At 35.0% G+C, this 18,921-nt stretch overlaps 1 long non-coding RNA gene across 1 annotated transcript in view; it reads left to right on the top strand.

Annotated features, from left to right (window-relative positions):
• Window positions 1–18,589, top strand: part of LOC149269596 (uncharacterized) — a 58,649-nt gene extending 40,060 nt beyond the window's left edge. The window contains exons 2-3 of the long non-coding RNA XR_016269519.1: window positions 12,278–12,702; window positions 18,323–18,589. This is a non-coding gene — a long non-coding RNA (uncharacterized LOC149269596). The remainder of the gene's footprint in view (window positions 1–12,277; window positions 12,703–18,322) is intronic.
• The last annotated feature ends 332 nt before the right edge of the window (window positions 18,590–18,921 follow it).

The raw sequence follows: 18,921 nt of genomic DNA, 5'->3' as shown, positions 1-18,921 counted from the left end.
GATATAAAAATATATAAGTTGCTAAAATTCAAAAATAGGTTTAGTTATTAAAAAAAAAAATATATATATATTTATATATATATGTATATTGATTCAAATTTATATTATTTACAAATTTAAAAAAAAAAAAATATTTCAAACGTTTTTAATTTTTTGTTTTAGATAATTATAGATAATTCTCTTTTAAATAGTTCTTATCTAAGACCAAAGCTATTTACAAATTTCTTATTACTCTATTAAGTGAGTGTAAAGAGCATACAATATTCGCTGAAGTAAAACATGAAGCTTAATCTAGCTGTTATAATTTGAAAATGCGATATTTCATACATGTAAATTTTAACGCATTTCCAAATGTTAGTCAAAAATTACAATAAACAAAAAAATTTAAATAAAATGAGGGATAATTCCGTTGCACTCTCTTAATGAAGCATTATTTGGCATCAGATCAAATTTGATGAGTCATGAGTAGCTGTTCGCATGCAAGGCTGATTGCCATTTGAATTTCGCTTATTTGGTAAGCCTGTATACTTAAATTTGTAGAGAATTCTTTTTAAGCAAAGTGAGAAAAATGTAATACAAAATATTTGCTATGTATTTGCTTTGCAACTATAAGGACTCCTGATTGCTACAACTGTAAATCACTTCTGTTTAACTAGGTGTGAAAGTTTAGCAAACAATTTCCCCAGCTCTCTTCTTAGTCTTCAATTTATTTACTTAGATTACACTCGTGAAACTTCTCTGGTGGCGCCCTTATTTTTAACTTTCTGCGAGTTTCATTTGTTTGTATAATTGCTTTAATTAGTCAGACACACACCCGCACACACAGACACACACGCCCGTACACACTCGCTCGTTGACTGGTAAACAAAAACTCATATGCCGCCGTTAAACTCCGCCTTTTGCACAGCTTTTATTCATTAATCAGCTTTCAGTTGAACGTCTTTGACACCAGGTTTTCGGATGCTGCGCTACGCTGCTTTCGACGGCTCCTCGAATTTTTAATTTTGAACACAGATGTCAACTTGACGCCTTGGTCCAGCCACGCCCATCCAAACTTTAGCAGTTAATTTGCTTTGGCGAGACTTGGGCTTGACGAGGGAATAAGGGCATAGAGCTAGGAGACGAGAACCAGGCCACTGACGTCATTAGCGTCTATGCAACACAGCAAAAAGCAAGTGAGAGTGCTGTGGTGGGGCTTGCTAGACTAACAGATGCCCTGTTAAGAAATGTATTTAAATGTGAATATAGATATGGAATACGTATATACTTATAATACCTATTAATTATTTGAAGTATGATTCAGTTTTTATAAATATCGATTTTTATCGATTCACAATATATTAAGAGCTATCGATACCATAATTTTTAGCTACTTCTGCTTATGATATGCGACAGCTTATATATCGTACTGTTTATGACTACGAGATAGAGGAGAGTAGGCAGACAAATGAACAGACAGAACAATATATGTACAATATATCGATAAGCAGAAAGATTGTAGGGTATACACGATAGGTTAGCTATTAATTTTGAGCCTAAACGATCATTGCCTCATTATCTCTTCCTTTTTTTTAAACCTCGCTCAAACAATATACACCTTTATCCATTTCCAATTGCTACAGGGCATGCACAAACGAAAATAAAAATAGAATAGAAAAGTTTCCAAATGGCGTTTTGTCACATGCAGAAGGAAGACAGGCGAAAAAATTTGTTAATTGAATATTTTTTGGAAAGTTGCAATTTCTTAAGGACAAACACAAACAGAGGCGAAGTCAAAGGAGCTGCCGCTGCTGCTGCTGCTGCTGTTGCTGTTGCTGTTGCTGTTGCTCGAGGAAAATCAACGTCAAATCGGGTTAGCTGTTAAATTTGCTGGCACTGAGCAAATCGAATCTGGGACGCATTATCCAACCAGGGCACTTGGCCTCGACGTGGATGGAAAACGAAGAGAGATGGAGAGAGAGGAGCGATGAAGGAAGGGCAGGAACTGCAGCGAAAGCAAAATCATTAAAATTAGATTACAAAATCCGTCGGTGGTGTCACATTTCCGGCGGAAATTGCACTTTGCATGCGGGCGGATGGTCGATGCATTCGAAGAAGTCATCGTCGTCGTCGTCGTCGTCGTTGTCGTTGTCGTCGTCGTCTTGGGCGCCAACATTTCCATCTTGCTAGCCAAAATGACAGATTAGTTAATAAAATCTTTTACTGTGCGAGCCAAACAGATGGAGAGGAATAAAAACCGTAGACGAAATTTGTCATCCAAACCGGGGCAATAAAATATGAAAATTTCCTATGACAGTTGCACAAGTTTTCCAACTCGTTTTTGTTCCCCATTTTCATTTCATTTCATTTTCTTTTTGTGTCTGACTTATTTGTAGTTTTTCTTTCTTCATTCTACTTTCGGGTGTCCAGCCACTTGCCACTGTCGCAAAGTTCCTCTGGCCAGCAGCAGCTCCGGGTGTTGAGTTTTCTTTGTCACGGACAAGTCAGCGAAACTTTAGACAAGCGACTACAATATAAAGCATAGCTTACGGGCTTGCAGCTCGAAAACTTGACGCGCTGCTTAATGTTGATAATTGCAATTTATATGTAAATAGAAAAATTAGTGCGGAGGATGACGAGTTAAAATCATATTAGACAATTTACTACTATGTAATATATTAAGTACATACATCATAGGCAATTATTACATATATAAAATTGCCTGAGATTTATAAATGTTACGCTTATACATATATTTTTATATATATATATTTATATATATATATATATTTATATATATATATATATACAAAGAAGCCAAACTGGTGTTGGCTGTGCCAAAAGAGCTTAATAAATAAAAATAAAAATATTCTGTGACAGGCAGACTTGTTGCATTATTTGCAGGTTTCTCTGCTCTTTTTTATCGGCAGCCATCGACAAAAAGTTGTGCGCCATTTTAGAGGTTTTTAGAGGAAACGCATAAGCATGTTATAAAATATGCACATTATAAAATGCGATGCGCTCTAGACAAAAGCCGAGAGGAATTCGCACAGTCATGCAACAAGAGTAGTTATTACATATAAATATATATATATATATATATATGCATGTATATACACTCATATATACAGCTTATATTTTGGTTTTGTATGTATGTTTTTTGTGGCTTCCATAATTTCCTTCCTGCATCGTCTGTTATTTTATTCTACTTTTTGCACTCTCTCACTTCTCTGTTTCTCTTTCTCTTTCTCTGCCTCTGTCTCTGTCTCTGTTGACAACTGGCTGGTGCAATGTATGCTGGCATTTATTTATTTCTGTTTTACGTTTTGACAGTTTTAGTTCTTGTTGCTAGCCATCTTGAAGCATATTTTTCTCAGCGACGTAAGCCAAACTAAAAGCTAAAAAAAAAAAAAACAACAGTTGTTCAAGTGCAGACAACGCTGCGTATGCGTAATATATATAAATATATAGTTATTGCAGCTTATGCAATGAAAAACGTGCAACGAAATTCACACAATCGAATTGATGGCTAGATTTCATAAAATGACTGCTCAAGAGTGAAATCAAATAAAGCCTGATGCATAACAAGTTACTTAGTTTTATACCCTGTTAAGCGAAGAGTTAACGATATGATTTAAATTGAATCGTTTGTATATATAGATGATGGTACCATACAGATTGACACTGTTTTTATGGAAATCGATTAAGATAATCAATAAAGTAGACAATGGATATAAATTTCGATATCGATAAGATCAAGGAAACTGATTAATACTTATCGATTTGTAGTGATAATATAAGTGGCTTAGTTACATGGAAAGTCCATAGATAAGTCATTACAATCATATAGTATATAATAATATTTATTATATTATATAAAAGTAAAAAAAAATTAATTTAATAAAATTAGTATAGCTTAACTATATATTATAATTATTGATAAGTAAACTTTATTTATGCAAAAACAAAAGTTAAAATGCCTTATTAGATCATTATTAATTATTGTCCATTAACTCTCTTAAAATCCAGAGATTGGATGATGTGAGTTATGATATATATTGGAAATATCCAAAGAAAAGCAAATTTGTTAATAGTAGATATTAAAATAAAAGTTGTAATATTGAATTTTTCAATAGAATTGGAGCAGTATATACATAATTAATTAATAATCAGACCCTCATACAGGGTCCCTCAATGTCTATCAATCTCTTACATAGCATTCAGTTTCCATTTCATTTGACACTCGAAATGAATCGAACAAAATGGATGCAACTAATCGAAAAAGTAAAACAATTTACTCGTGAATTAGTTGCGCTTTTGTTTCCGAAACAAACTAAAAGTCAAACAAGTCGAAAACAAAATTTAACAAACACTCATACATACACACACGCACACACCCACACACAAACTAACACACGCAGGGAATGCAATCAAGACAAACACGATGAAGCCAAAAATCGAGAAATAACAATGGCAAATGTTTATAGAGCAAATAACTGGAAGTCAGCTGCATAGGGTAAATTGAAATCAAATTAAAGTGCAACACCATTTCGCAATGAAAATCGGAAGAAAATCAGTCGAGCTGGAGTCGGAGTTGGAGCTGCTGCTGCTGCTGCTCCTGCTGCCGCTCCTACTCCTGCTGCTGTTGCTTGTTGCAGTTGTGTCCAAAATACGTTCAGCCAGAGGCGATGCGAAGTGCACTGAACTGTGCACCGTGTCACAGCAGTGTTTCCTCTATCTCTCTCTCCCTTCCTCTCGTTCTCTGCTGTTGAGATGAGCGCGGCAGCCAGAGATCTACTTCGTGACACAGTGCGTATGTGTAATATTCGTGTCTGTGTGCAAAAGAACGTCACAGAAAATGCATCCGGCCGCTGCTGCTTTGCCATTTCCTAAACATTTAGCTTATGTGCGGGTGTGTTTGTGAGCGTGTGTGTGTGTGCGTTGATGTTTCCTGCAGTCTTGCCAGCAAATCAGTTGAAGTCAGTCGACAAATCCAATGCCTGCGGGCAAGCATTTGTCAGTCGTTTTATTTATGAAAAATATTGATAAAAAATAGAGTAAAGTAAAGAAAGTAAATAATAAAATACTCCATAGAAATTTGCTGTTATAAAGTAACAATGCTGAAAGGCATTTCCTTTAAGTAATATTAGTTTGCCTTAAGTAAGAAATTGCTTGAGAAATTTTCTGAATTTTTGCTTTACAAAGTTTGTTTTTTATATTTGATGAATAAACAAAATTTATATTGGTTAAGATGTTTTAGTATTTTTAGCTCTAATGTACTGTTAATGCCATACAGAAGGGGTATATTGCTTTGAATGCAGCACATCTATCTCTTTTCTTTACATCTTATTGCGCTTATTCTGACAAAAGAACTGTGACTCACTATGTCTTTCTTCCTTATAAATTTACATGGTATTTGATAAGGGGAGAATAGCAATTCCCCCACACTTTTGCACTTCACCTTTGCTTGTTAAAATGCCCAAGTAGCAGCAGCTTGTACTTGTACAAGCAAAATTACAAATTAAAAAAAAAAAAAAAAAAAAAAAAAAAAAAAAAAAAAAAACATGTTTATCTCTCTCAGTTTATAGGGTACCTTCTAGCATATCACCCTCAAGTAGCTCTTTCTCTCCCTCTCTGTCTCGATCTTTCTTTCGTTTGACATTGATATTCACATTTCAATCTTGTTCCTCTGTTCAGGCTTCTTTTCTTTGTGTAAATTCTTGCACTTATCCTTTGGGTGGAGTTAACTACATAAATATTTAAGTGGTTGCTGGTTAACTGGCCCAACATTTTCGCAGCCACAGTCAGCTTTTTATGTCAGCCTAGCGAATTCCTGTACGGCATGGCATACCTTTTGCTTCACATATTTTCGCCAACCAATTGAATTTCAATTATTCATGTTACACATTTTTTTAGCATGTAAATTTCTTGGGAACAAAGCAAAAGTTGAATATGAAAAATGAAATTTACAATAAACATTTTATGATTGGCCTTCATATGAACAGTGAGTTCACTTTTCAAAAACAATTAACTATTACATACTCCTTAATTCTATAATCACATATCAGTTTATTCTACATATCTTAACATATCTTAACTTTTCTGTTAATATTATGAATAATTAAATAATTTAAGCATTATATTCTTGCAATATTTATATACATAATACTGAATTTACTTTTTGCCATCTGTCTTTTCTGTTAACTCCTTAACAAAACTTGTAAATTTTTTTGGATTCTGTAAATAATTTTAAATCTCACGAGTAAATGTCATTTCATTTTAAAGTTTGATAAAAACGAAAAGTGAAAAAAATACAGAAACAAAATATTGTCATTGGTTTCGACATGTTGACACATATTGACCGTACAAATAGATTTAGCAGAATAAAATAAATATAAAAAAATATATAAATTAAATATTGCCTTTTTTATGCATAAAACTGTGCTAATAGGTGCAGAATAATAAAAGCTTAAATATATAAATGGATATATATTTATATATATTTATATATTGTGTATAAACACCACGAATATCTGAAATATTTTAGCTTTTTATGTCCGGCAAATGTTGTTGAAAACAATTTTTTTTTTGTTTTTTTATTTTGTTTTTATTTGTTAATGATTTTTCGTTATTCGTTGAGTAGACTCCCAGAAGCATAATTATTGATTATTTATGAACTGACAAAACGGTAGAATGTGGAGTCTTTAACCCTGTAACGGTGGCGACATATAACTCCAAGGAAATAAAAATAGGAATGAAGGACTGCATATGAACGATCGAATATCAAATGCTCTTTTAGATGGGTCTATAAAGCAATTATACATTATGTTATGTTATATATACAAACAGATAAGCGGACGGATGGATAGCAAGACAAATATTGCACAATGCCAATATACTCAATTCCCTTTCGTGAATGAGTACAAAGAGTAATTTCGTTTCATTCACAAATTACCCATATTTTCATCTAAATACAAACAGCTGCTCAGGCAAGTAATAATTTATTGAACTGACCTGGGGTCAATAGACGTATTTTGTCACTGTTTTCTCTTCATTTTCCTTCCGTTCCTCGCTGCTTGACAGAATTAAAGCATCTTCTGCCAGAGAGTATAAAATGAAATACATTTTTCTGTACACATTCTGTGGCTACTCTCGCACACTTTCACGTAGTCCACATAAAAAGTCAATAGCTATTTTTTTTTTTTTTCGGTTCGTTCTTTTGGGTCTGACACGATTTAATGGTGTCTGTGAGTCGCTGACAAATCGTGCCATGGACAGGAAGCGGCAAACCAGATGGAGCTGTACTGAGAGCCATGTCCATGTCGTTCAAGTCGTGATAAACGTCAGTGTCACTGCCGCAGTCCAAATTGCTGGGGTTCGATTTTGACGAAATCTAATCAAAACGACGATGACAAAAATAAATTGCCAACAAATCAAAAGACAAGGAATTCTCAAAAAAAAAAAAAAAAAAAAAAAAGATAGAGAATGGAAAAAATAAATGGAGCCCAGGCAAAAGCCGTCAACACATTAGAGGATATTGCTGGCATTTCCGCTTGCTGCCTAATGATGATGACAATGATAATGATAATGACTATGATTCAGCCGCTCGTGCTGTTGCTCATGATTATGGGGCTTGGAAGGCTAGCCTAGCCGGGCGGGCGACAGCTTCTTAATGGCATTTAAAGCATATTATAAATAAAATTTAATAAAAGTCAACTTTTGACTGGAGCTTAATTATAATTAAGTGCCACGGCACGCGCTCTCTAAGAGCGGACAGGTGTAATTGTAATTACTCTGGACTCACAACTGCCACGCCCTCGCCCATGCCCATGGCCATGCCCACGCACACACTACGCACCGTACTCATAGCCAGAAATGTCCATTTAAATGGCTTGATTAATGCCAAGCGGGTGAACAGCGAAAAGAAAAACAACATGCCAAAGGCACAGTGGTACGAAGTACGTGAAATGATTTTGAAAATTTCGAACTAGTTTTATAAAGAGCTGTGAAAGCTCTAAATATGATATACTGAATAGAATCTGGAAAATATAAATTCTAAGTAAAAAATAGATAATAATCGCTCAGTCTCAATCATTATTTCCCTCACTGTCTCTGCTTGGCTTCCTCTTCTTTACTTGCTTTTACTCTTTCCCTGCTTCCGTCTCACATTCTTGCTTTAGTTTATTTCATTTTATCAATGTCTTTACTTCGCTCTTATATTACTCTCTTCTCTTTCCCGTATTTGTATTAGTATTATTCCTTTATATGGGTATCACTCTGTCTCTGCCTTTCTTTGTGCATAGGACTCTCTTTCTCTCTGCCTTTCTTTTTCTCACTCTCTGTGTCTGTCGCTCTCTCTCTCTTCCTTCCACTATCTTTCTCTTACAGCCCCTTTCTATCTCCAGCCTCTTCTCTTCGCATTCTCATAATCAATTTACTTCTCTGCTTCCCTCTACATCCCTCTTCCTCAGTGCAGCTCTCTCTCTCTCCCTCTCTTTCGCTCTCACTCTTCCTTCCTAAATTACATTTCTTACCAATTCTGTCACATATTCATCTGCTTTCATCCCACTGTGCAGCGCTGCCTGCTGACCAATGTGACCCAACCAACTAACCGACTCGTTTGCCGTTTTAAGTGTATTTATTTGCTCTTTATTTTTATGACTGGGCCCCCGTGTAATTGACGCTGTGCGCGCACGGGAGCGCATTTTGTAGCTCTTATAGGAGCACTTGACGCTGTGGAGCTGCTGCCAGCAGAACTGAGGTAGGACCACAAGGCAGGTGGGCAGCTGCAGGTGGAGTGGTAGAGGGAGGGGATGGTGCAAAAAGCTATAAAGTGCAGGTTGTTTTGTATTTTGTATGCCCTTTTTTTTTGCTGAAAAATTCTGCACTGCTTTGGCTTTATGTGTGTATAAATGAGTGTGGGTATAAGTATGTGTATGTGTGTTTGTGTGTATGAGTGTGTGTGTATTGTGGCTTCTCAGTTTTGCTCATTTAAATTTTTAATTAAATTTCAAGTTTTGCATGAATATGCAAAAGTTTCGCCAGCATTCATTTAGTTTTGTAAATAAGACAACTGACCTGAGCATATTAATAAAATATATTTATTTATTAATCATATTTAAAATTCAACTAGCTGATGCAGCTGTTGAGCGTTTCATTATTGCAAATATTATTGAAGAAATAATAAGAGCTAATTGACATTGTGAAGCCTTCGCTTAACTTTTTTTTAATTTTATATATGGAAACAAAAATACATAAAATTCAATTTCTAATATAAATAAATATTCATTAAAAATATTTATGATAATTGTATAGAAAATACCGGTAGTATCATAGCTATTACCTCCCATAATAGGTTGTACAAAAATATACAAAATAATACTTATCTAGGCTTCAGAGGAAGAAGTAGAAATAAAAGTGAGAAGCAATTAAAATAATTGTCTATTCGGAATTCAAAAGTATTATATTAACCATATTCGCCTTGGACCCACAGCGTCTTTTATATAGACTATAAATCTATATGCTCTCCCATGTGTATAGCAGCTTTTACTCGAATAGATCATTAATTATAAATCTATATTCGCTGCCATGTAAACATTTTCTCTTCCGCAGAGACAAAGTTTAACTTCAACTGTCAACTTTGTGCTCCCATCATCGAATTCTTATTCATTAAAAAAACCCGAGCAACATACATTCAGTATGCTCAGCTTGCAGCAGCAGCAGAGACGCATATCGTATTGTCTGAATGAATGTGAGACTAATTAGAGAGGTCGAATTCAATAGAAGTTCAGCTGGCTGGCACGTTTTGGGCTGAGTTTTGAGCAGCATTCAGTTTGGCAATGACAATTGAAGCGCCCTCGACCACGCCCACGCCCATGTTGTAAATCACAGCGGGAGCTAACCGAAACAACAGCAGAGCAATGAGAACAGCAGCTGCAGAAAATGAAATTCATTTGCATGCAACACGTTGCCGTCGACACAAGCAACACAGCTCCTGCTCAGTCAGCGGGTTTCGTGGTCGATGGGCGATGGGCGAAGTGCGATGGTCGGCCGCTGGGCCTGGCCAGGCGGCGTATGAGTGACGTGTCCAACGTGCCGCATGTCGCATATCGCATGTCGCATGTGTTGCATGTGCTGCAATTTACAGTGAAACAGTTGCCACTGACAGTTGCCAGCCGAAAACAAGCAAAACTCGAGCTGTGGAGTTTAGTTGACTGTGACGTGTCCAGGCAGGCAGAACTAGTTATTGAAAAAGGAATGTGAAGTGATGTTTTGACTAGGAAAGGGGGTTGCCTAGTCGTTTATCTATGTGCAACATTTCCAGACTCTAATTGTGGGACTAAGTAATATTTACAGCCCATCTATGAAGATAGGTACAGATGTGTATATTTAGCTCGAGTATAGCAATATCATACAAATACTAAGTCACTCAGCATATAAAATTTCTGCCTTCACATCTAAACTTATTCATACATTTCTGCAAGCCAATATACCCATTTTGAATAGCGTGAGCCTGCATAAATACGAAGCCAACTAAACAAGAATAACCAGCAGGCAGCAACAGCTCTATATACGTGACACCAGGGCTGGCCACAGCCAGTAAAGAAAAGAATCGAAAATATGATTAAATTGACAATTGATGCATGATGATGCAAAATGTAATCAAAAATACAATTCTATTTACAATATGAAATTTATCTAGCTTTTACTTAAATGTAATATATGTAAATCATAAATGATATTCAAAGATCTACACATATATTTATTATTTATGTGCTTTATTTTCCTTTATAAATTTTTAACAATCATATAAAGATAGCACTACAAATATATTTTAAACAGAGATTAGCTATAACTTTTAACTGAACTAATACATATGTGATATTTTATACATAATGGCCAAAATGCAGCTACAAAATAAAAACAAAGAAATACCTTACTTAAATTAAATGGGTTTTGTTTTATTAAAATTTTATGTTTAGCTATGAAGATAAAATTTATTAATACTACTATATTAGATTTCTAAAAACACAATCTAATTTGCGATATTGGCAGTCGAGAAAAATTGAGTTCGGCCGATGCGAATGCGTTGGCAAGGAAGACTCTGACCAAGAGTACGGGAATGGATGAAGTGGCAAGAGTTACAAGTGGGACAGCTGACCCATTTTCATTTTCAGGAAAAACTCGTTTCAGAGTGACTCAACCGACATTAAGCAGAGCCAACTGATTGAAGTGAGACAGAAATGCGACAGAGATGGAGACATTGAGCGAGAGAATCCTTCACAGAACTGAAGATAATTTGAGATTTAAGTTTAATGTAATTGCCGCACGAGTTGCACTCCTCAATTAATTCTTGGGGCAGCACCAGCAGCAGCAGCAGCTGCTGAGGCAATTGTAATTGCAGCTATGTTGCACTCATGTGTGCAACAGCTTCCACTTCCACTTGCTATGAATCATGAGCTGAATTTATTAGAACCAAAGGCAAGCAGCAAACAGCTCAGTGTGGCTTTAGTTAGTTAGCTAACCACACACAACATGCACAACACTTAAATCCACTCTGAACTGTTGACCCTGTGGCAAACTCGCCCTCTCCCTCTTTCTCTCGCCCTCTCTCTCTATAGCTCTCTCGCTTTCCCTCTGTGCTTTTATTTGTTTGCATCTAACACGCATTCGCTTCAATCTGTTTGCTGTCAACAAGCGCAGCCAGTAAGCCATTCATTTGATTTACCTAAGGGCAACAATTCCAAATATTTCAATAAAAAGCGTAACTTCATTTTCTTTTTCTTCTTATATAGTGAAGTAATGCTTGGTAAATATTAAAAAAAGAAAAAAAAATAATAATAATAATGGAAATGTTTTAAAAGTAATAAAATGATTTAAAAGTAATAATCTGGGTAATTATCCGGGCTTGCTACAAATTGTTATTCTTAAAATATTACATTAAATATTCCTATAAAATGTACAGCTAAGTAACTTTACAAGCTGCTAAGATTATGATCTAACTTTCTTTTGCATCAATATAACAATATCAATCAATATAACAAACAGTTTTAATATCTGCTTTAATATTATATAATATATAATCCAATTGAAAGTATTTAGAAGCTTATCTAATAGAGAGAGGATATTAATAAAAAATATTAAAAATTTCTAAGCTTTCAAAATATCTATACAAATTTCTTACCCTCCCATAGTCTATTTAAAGGTAACACTCTAATGCCCCACTCTAATTAAAACTGTAATCGCCTGTCATCGTTTTAGAGCGCACTTCTGAATTGCTATAAACTTCTATTTCCAGGGAATCCTCGCACGTTCGCACCAGCTGATTGTTGGAGCAAAAAAAAAAAAAAAAAAAAAAGAAGAGAAGAGGAAAAAAATTGGAAAATGCGAAGCGCAAAAGTTGACAACCGGGGTTTGTGTTTGACAAGAAAACTGATTTGTCATTGCCGTAATGAGCTTGAGGCTTAGTTCACCTCTCTATGAGAAAGCAAAAGTAAAGCATAAAATGCAATAAGCAATGCCATTAAGTAAAAGTGTAAGAGAAAGCAAACACAAGCAAGCACACATGACGAGGGAAAAGGGGAGATAAATCCAAACAGAGAGCAAACCAAGACCTAGACCAAGACCAAGACCCACACCCACACTCAGACACAGCACTGAAGCTGAAGCTGAAGCGATGCAGTTTTCTCATTAGGAGGCAAAGCCACACGTGAAGTTCTGACGGTGAGTTGGCAACTAAAATTTATATATGTATACATACATATACAGATACATATATACGTAACTGTACGTGTTATGTATTTTGCTGTAATCTGAAATGTAACTGGGGAGAATGTGAGAGATATGAGAGCGCATTGTGATAACTGCTGCTGGGATGCTCAACCGAATGGTATCAAAATGCTTTTTAAGTGCCAACTCCAGCTCTCATTCTATCTCTGTCTCTCTCCTTCACTCTGAGTAAGTGAGTGCGTGGTATGGCTTTAATGTGGACATATAAAAAGTTATTTTCAGTATATCATTGGGTAATAAAGCTGTAAGCTGCTTGAGAAAAAGAAAAAACACTTTAAAATTGAATTATTATTTCTGTGCGGGGAGCAAGTGCTTAGATAGATATATAGACAAGAGCTATCAGCTGTCAATGCGAGTTTTCTTAAAGAAGCCAACGAAGAAGGGCTAAAAAATGGTATTTTCCTTTAGAAGACTTTTGGACTTAAGTTGGGCTTAAGTTCAAGTTAAATAACATAAACCTTTTATATATATTGAATTTAACTTAACTTATGAACGAAACGTTAGAAAAAGTGCTTAAAATAATTATGCTTAAGAACAATTAATTAATTAACAATTAACATGAACAACATTGGGAGCTTCCCTATTGAAGTTCCTCTTTAAAAGCTTTAGCTTAAAGCTTTTGAAGCCTACAGGAGCTTTTGCATATTCTACGTCGCATCAGATAGAATAAAATGCAACTCTTTCAACAGGAAAGAAATCAGCTTAATTCTTAAAGATAATATCTCATGTAAAAGAAACTCCAATTATCAACCTGAATGCTTTCAGCTAAACAAAAAACTTGTTGAATAAATGTATGAGCTTTATTTATGCTTCGAAAGTAACTTTTAGATAATGCGTTTAGCTCTTGTCCGTTATTACATTTATGTAGATTAAATCAAACTGTTAAGCAGCTTTCTCAGATGAAGCGAAAAGAAGCAAAAAGCTTTAATGTGCTTGTAAATCTGTAGTTAGAGCAAGCAGCATACTAAAGGCTCATTGTTGAATGATTATAGCAATTAGGCTCAATCAAATAATAATGATAATAATAATAAAGATTTGGTGTAATCCGCAGTGCCGACAATAAGAAAAGCTTCATGTTTATAGATGTTGCTGTGCTTGGGAGCATTGCTTCCTCATTATTATCGGGGCAAACAGTAATCTATTGACAGTTAAGTAATGTTGTAGAAGCAAATAATTTTGCCTGGAATCAGCTTCGCATTTCAATTTAATTGAATGGACGAAAATTTCATTTCATTTCAATGTTGTTGTGGGGTTTTTCTTTTCTCTCTCTCTCTCTCTCTCTCTCGCTCTCTCTCGTTGCTTCAAAATGTGGCTTTTATGCGCATTCAAATGATTTTAATGACAGCAATTTGTGTTTCGAAATCGCGGAACATTAGCTTTCGGCTTGCCCAGAATGGGACAGACAGGCCGAGGCTGGGCTGCTCTGGGACTGGGCCGGGGTAGAGCCAAGGGATAAGGTGTCTATTGGGTGGGTGTTAAACGAACGTGTTTATAACGCTTAACTTTCAAATTAAGGCCCAGGTCCCAGGCAGCAGGCGGAAGTTTCGATTTGTCAGTGGGTCACCCGGCGGGCCTTTTGTAAATTGCGCGCCGTCTCGCGCAAAGGATAAGCCGCAGAGGAGACAACCTCTTATCTCTCGCTCTAGCCCAGTCACGGCCAGACAGTCGGGCCGTTACGTCATTATCAGCGTCATCATCATGGGCAACGTCATCGTTGTTAGCCAACAAACAAATTCATTTAGACACAACAAAGTTGGCCAAAAGCAAAACCAAAAGCAAAAGCAAAAGCAAAAGCATGACAGAAATGGCACCCTATACATCCATCTACACGATGTATCTCTCCCTCTCCCTCTCTCTCTCCGCCTCTCTTCCTCTCTCGCTCACTCTTCAGCATCAACCAAGTGTAAACTGAAATGTGGGTTAGTGTGGCATGCGGCATGCGGCATGTGGCATGTGGCATGGCTCGCAGTTTAGTTGAAGGAAATGTTTGTGATTTCTCGTGGCAGGGCTACAATATTATCACACCAAGATTTTGATTGATGAGACTTTTGGATGCCGTTGCTGCCTCTGCCGCCTCTGCTGCTGCCAGCTTCATTTCATCTCCATCCAGCGCCCACTCACAATTTTCCTTTTTCATGTGGGCGTGACCGGAAAAAAATCCCCCTAAACCGCGTCCAGCCGCGGGCTTTGATTAGTTTTTTATTTCCTTTCGGTTAATATTTCTTTTTCGACTCAGTTCTTTTGTATTGGCCTAAATGCTTCGGGTTTGCTGTTTCTTATCTGTGTTGATAACGTGCTTAAAATTCGTATAATATTAACTGCTGATTGAGCTTTAAATTTTTAGGGTAACTATTCATAGTATCATAGTAGTAAATAATTGTCATACATATAATTCATTTGCCTAATGTCTGTAAGCTTGACAATATTTTGTTCTTAATTTCCGACAATTCTGTAAATTCACTAAACTGTAAGATAATCAAGGTAAAGTACATGCAAATTGCATAGATAGCTTTCAATGTATTTCGAAATCCATAAATTAACCGAAATTGCGACATAAATAAATGAAGATTTTTACAGACGCCCCAGAGACACCAAAGCGTGCTGCTTCTTCTACCTTCTACTTATTGTTGGTTATTGCAACAACAATAACAACTTATCACGCAGCTGGCAGTCATAAAAGAGCCGTAAAAAAAATTATCCACATGGCTTGCAACATCAACGCAATTTGCAGCCAGCCACAAAGAAATAACCTGCAACATAACCAAAAACAAAAAATAAAAAATTGAAAAGAAAAGCAAAGACACAAGACAAACACAAGATCTTGGCCAGCAAAAAACTACTTTAAAAACATTTTTCAGTGTGTTTGCTTGCCTTTAGATGAAGTGCGACACAAACCCAACAGCAACAGCCACAGCCACCAATAGCGCAACAATAGAGCCTAAATGTCTGTATATCGTTTGTTTTTTATGATTTAATATGGGAAAATTGTTGGGTGGCGTTGACCAAAAAAAAAAAAAAAAAAAAAAAAGCAAATAGAAACTATGAATGTCGGATATGATTGACTAGAAAATACCCACCCTAACTGTTGTTTTGAATTTTAACAAATTTTAATATACATAGAAAAAAAATAGATTTTTTTTAAATGTATAAAAAAATTTAATTTTTTTAAATGATTTTTTTATTTATGTTTTTTTTAAATGATTTTTTTTTGTTGTTTTAAATGATTTTTTTTTTCATTTATTATTTTTTTTTTACTGAAAATTTTTCTAATAATCCTTGTTTATAAATCTAAAATTTCTAATCGGGATAAAAAATAAAATATATATGTCAAACTTCCTCCGAACTTTTATAAAATTAACTAGCTCAAAATAATAATTTAAAATTCAATTTGAACCGATATATAATAAAAATGATCCACGGAATACATTTTAATACGTTCGACATTAATCGGTAAACAATTTTCTACAAAATCAATAATATATGAGTTTATTCATAATGTAGGGGTAATAAGCGAACCTAACTCTATTTTCGGAAAAATGTATGCGATGTTAATATAATTAAGTCTACTAAATCTGTGTTTGATCTATTAGAATACACATTTGCAGCTAACTATATCTAGCTCTTATAGTTCTATACTTAAATAGACTAAGAATGGAATCGATTTTCAGTGCAATTTTAGCAGCATCTATTGTTATTGTATTCTCTGCTTATCATTTAACAGAAAATAATAAATTTTTTATTGTATTTCTAATCTAATTATAATGCTCTCCCTCAACCAACCCTCCCATCCACCTTCGACGAGCACAGAGTATAACAAACCTAAACACATTGAAAAGTGGGCAGATGCTTGAACATGAGGAGGAGCTGCTCGGGTGGGGGCGGGGCAGAGCGACTCACGTGAACAACATAATCGCACATTTAAGCGGCTGGCAACAATTTCGCCAACCTGCTCCGCATCCCCATTTTTAGTCTAGTCTATTGAGTCGGATGTCGTTGGCCCCAGCGAATACACACATAGACATACACATACATATATAGATATGTACATATAGAGAGTCCCGCTCAGTTTGGGGCAATGGGGCAACAAGTGTGGCCACTCGCTGCTGTTGTCATGATGAGAGACGTAATAGCCAGGTCTGTGAATGACGCCCAAAACAAAACCAAAACAAAACTAAACAAAACAGAAACAGCAAAAAAAAAAAAATTGTATGAAGCACTGAAGCTGTTTACCTAAATATGAAAAACAAGAAGGGAGAAAATAAACTGTCCGGAATGTTATGTAGCTCTCTCTTATGTAACCTAGTAATATATTCAGAAATAGCGAGAAAATATGTGAATAGGCTGCAGTACAATACAGTTTGAGGCTGAGGCATGTGTGATGCATGAAACCGAAAAGCCAAGCAAACAATTAAGAAAACTTTAATGAGAGACGAAGCTGAATGAGAAATTATCAAAATAGTTTATTGAGTAGCGAAATATCGTGTTGCATAAAGAATACTGTAAGTTATTGTCTTTAAGAGAACTTTAAGACAGCTGACAAGGAAGAAGATAAAATATATAATATATGATATGATATGATATGATATGAAAACTCTTAACAGCCTATTATTCAAATTATATTAAAAAACCCTCGCTTGAATCTAGAACTTTATTTTATAGTTTTTTACTATATTTTTCATACTACTTAGAAAACTATTTCTACACGTCTTCTTGAATTACAATAAAAAAAAAAATAATAATAAATAAATAAACATATTTTCAGAAATTTTTTAGGCTCTCGTTTAATATTTATTTAAGGAGCCCATATATTTTAACTTTGATATTTTTTCCTTGCTTGATTTAATATATTTTATAAATTATAAATAAATGTTTTTTTTTTTTTTTTTTTTTTTATTTAACATAGAAATTTATCTTGCTTAATAAAAATCCAAATAAATTGCCCTGTGAAAAGCTCACAGGGCTATTATGATACACATGTGCATATGTATGTGTTTTTGTATCTATGTTCCGACATTTGCACTTGACATTTCAAATTTCACATAATATAATATTTTGTATATATTTGTTAGATTTCTGTGTTGGCCAGAGAAGGTTTTTCTTTTTTCTTTTTTTTTTTCTTTAGTGAGCGACATTTAAAGTAGTTTGGGAACATTTAAGCGCACTTGATGTGACAAATCACAAAGTTGACAAAACTCTGGGATATAATAAAATATAAATATTGAAAAAAAAAAAAAAAAAAAAATCAAGCAGCCAAATATGCTAAGTGGGCCAAGACATTTGCTGGCTGTCGGCTGCCTACGTTGACTTAATGAACGCACCTTGTGCCAAAGCTTTTAGTATGCAAAGATTTTCAAGGCTGTTGCATTAATTAAGAGGAGCAGCACAAACAGACAGAAACTGAGATAGACGAAGAGGCGTCTGTTAAGCAATTGTATAATTAGTGCTCACTCCCTCTCTTTCTCTCTCTTTATATATATCTTCATCTTCATTTGAGTGCTTTGCCACACCCAACGCCCATTTTGTTAAACAACTCTGTTGAATTTGTCAATTTCAGTTGGCGCTCAAACACGAAGGTGTTCAATTACACAAAGTACAAAAACAACAACATCATCAACAACAACAACAACAATATTGTATAAAAAATAGGTGCAGAAAACGTCAAAGAAATATTTTCCACAATAAATGCTGAGAGAGCTCGAGGCGTGAACCAAAACACAGCAAATTTATTTTATTGATGAGGCAAAGCTCATGGCTCGCGGCACTGTTCGAGCTTTAAATGGAAATGGAATTGGAAATGGGCTTGGACAACAGTCAAACACTATAAACGTTTGTCCTTGAAGTTGCATAAATTCTTAAATAAAACATTTTAATTGTAAATGAAAATCTTTAGTTTTCGCTTTGATATATTTACAGATGAGTCAGTGGAGGAGCTTAAAGAGTATTTCTATATATATTATATATATTTATTTTCTAGTTTAGTTTAGAAACTTTAATACTTTTCATATTCTAAGTAATTCTATAGTCTGATTGATGCTGTTTCGCCTGAGTAAAAAACTTTTACGTTACTTTGGCATTGCAGCTGCTGTACATCTATTCATCGTAGCCACAAACATATTTCTTTGTAAACCCAGCCAGTATTGCTACACCTCCCAT

This window comes from Drosophila arizonae, chromosome 3, assembly GCF_054131065.1.
Source record: "Drosophila arizonae isolate 15081-1271.41 chromosome 3, UAZ_ARI_1.0, whole genome shotgun sequence".
Lineage (NCBI taxonomy): Eukaryota > Metazoa > Arthropoda > Insecta > Diptera > Drosophilidae > Drosophila > Drosophila arizonae.
This window is presented reverse-complemented; position numbering and strand designations above follow the sequence as displayed.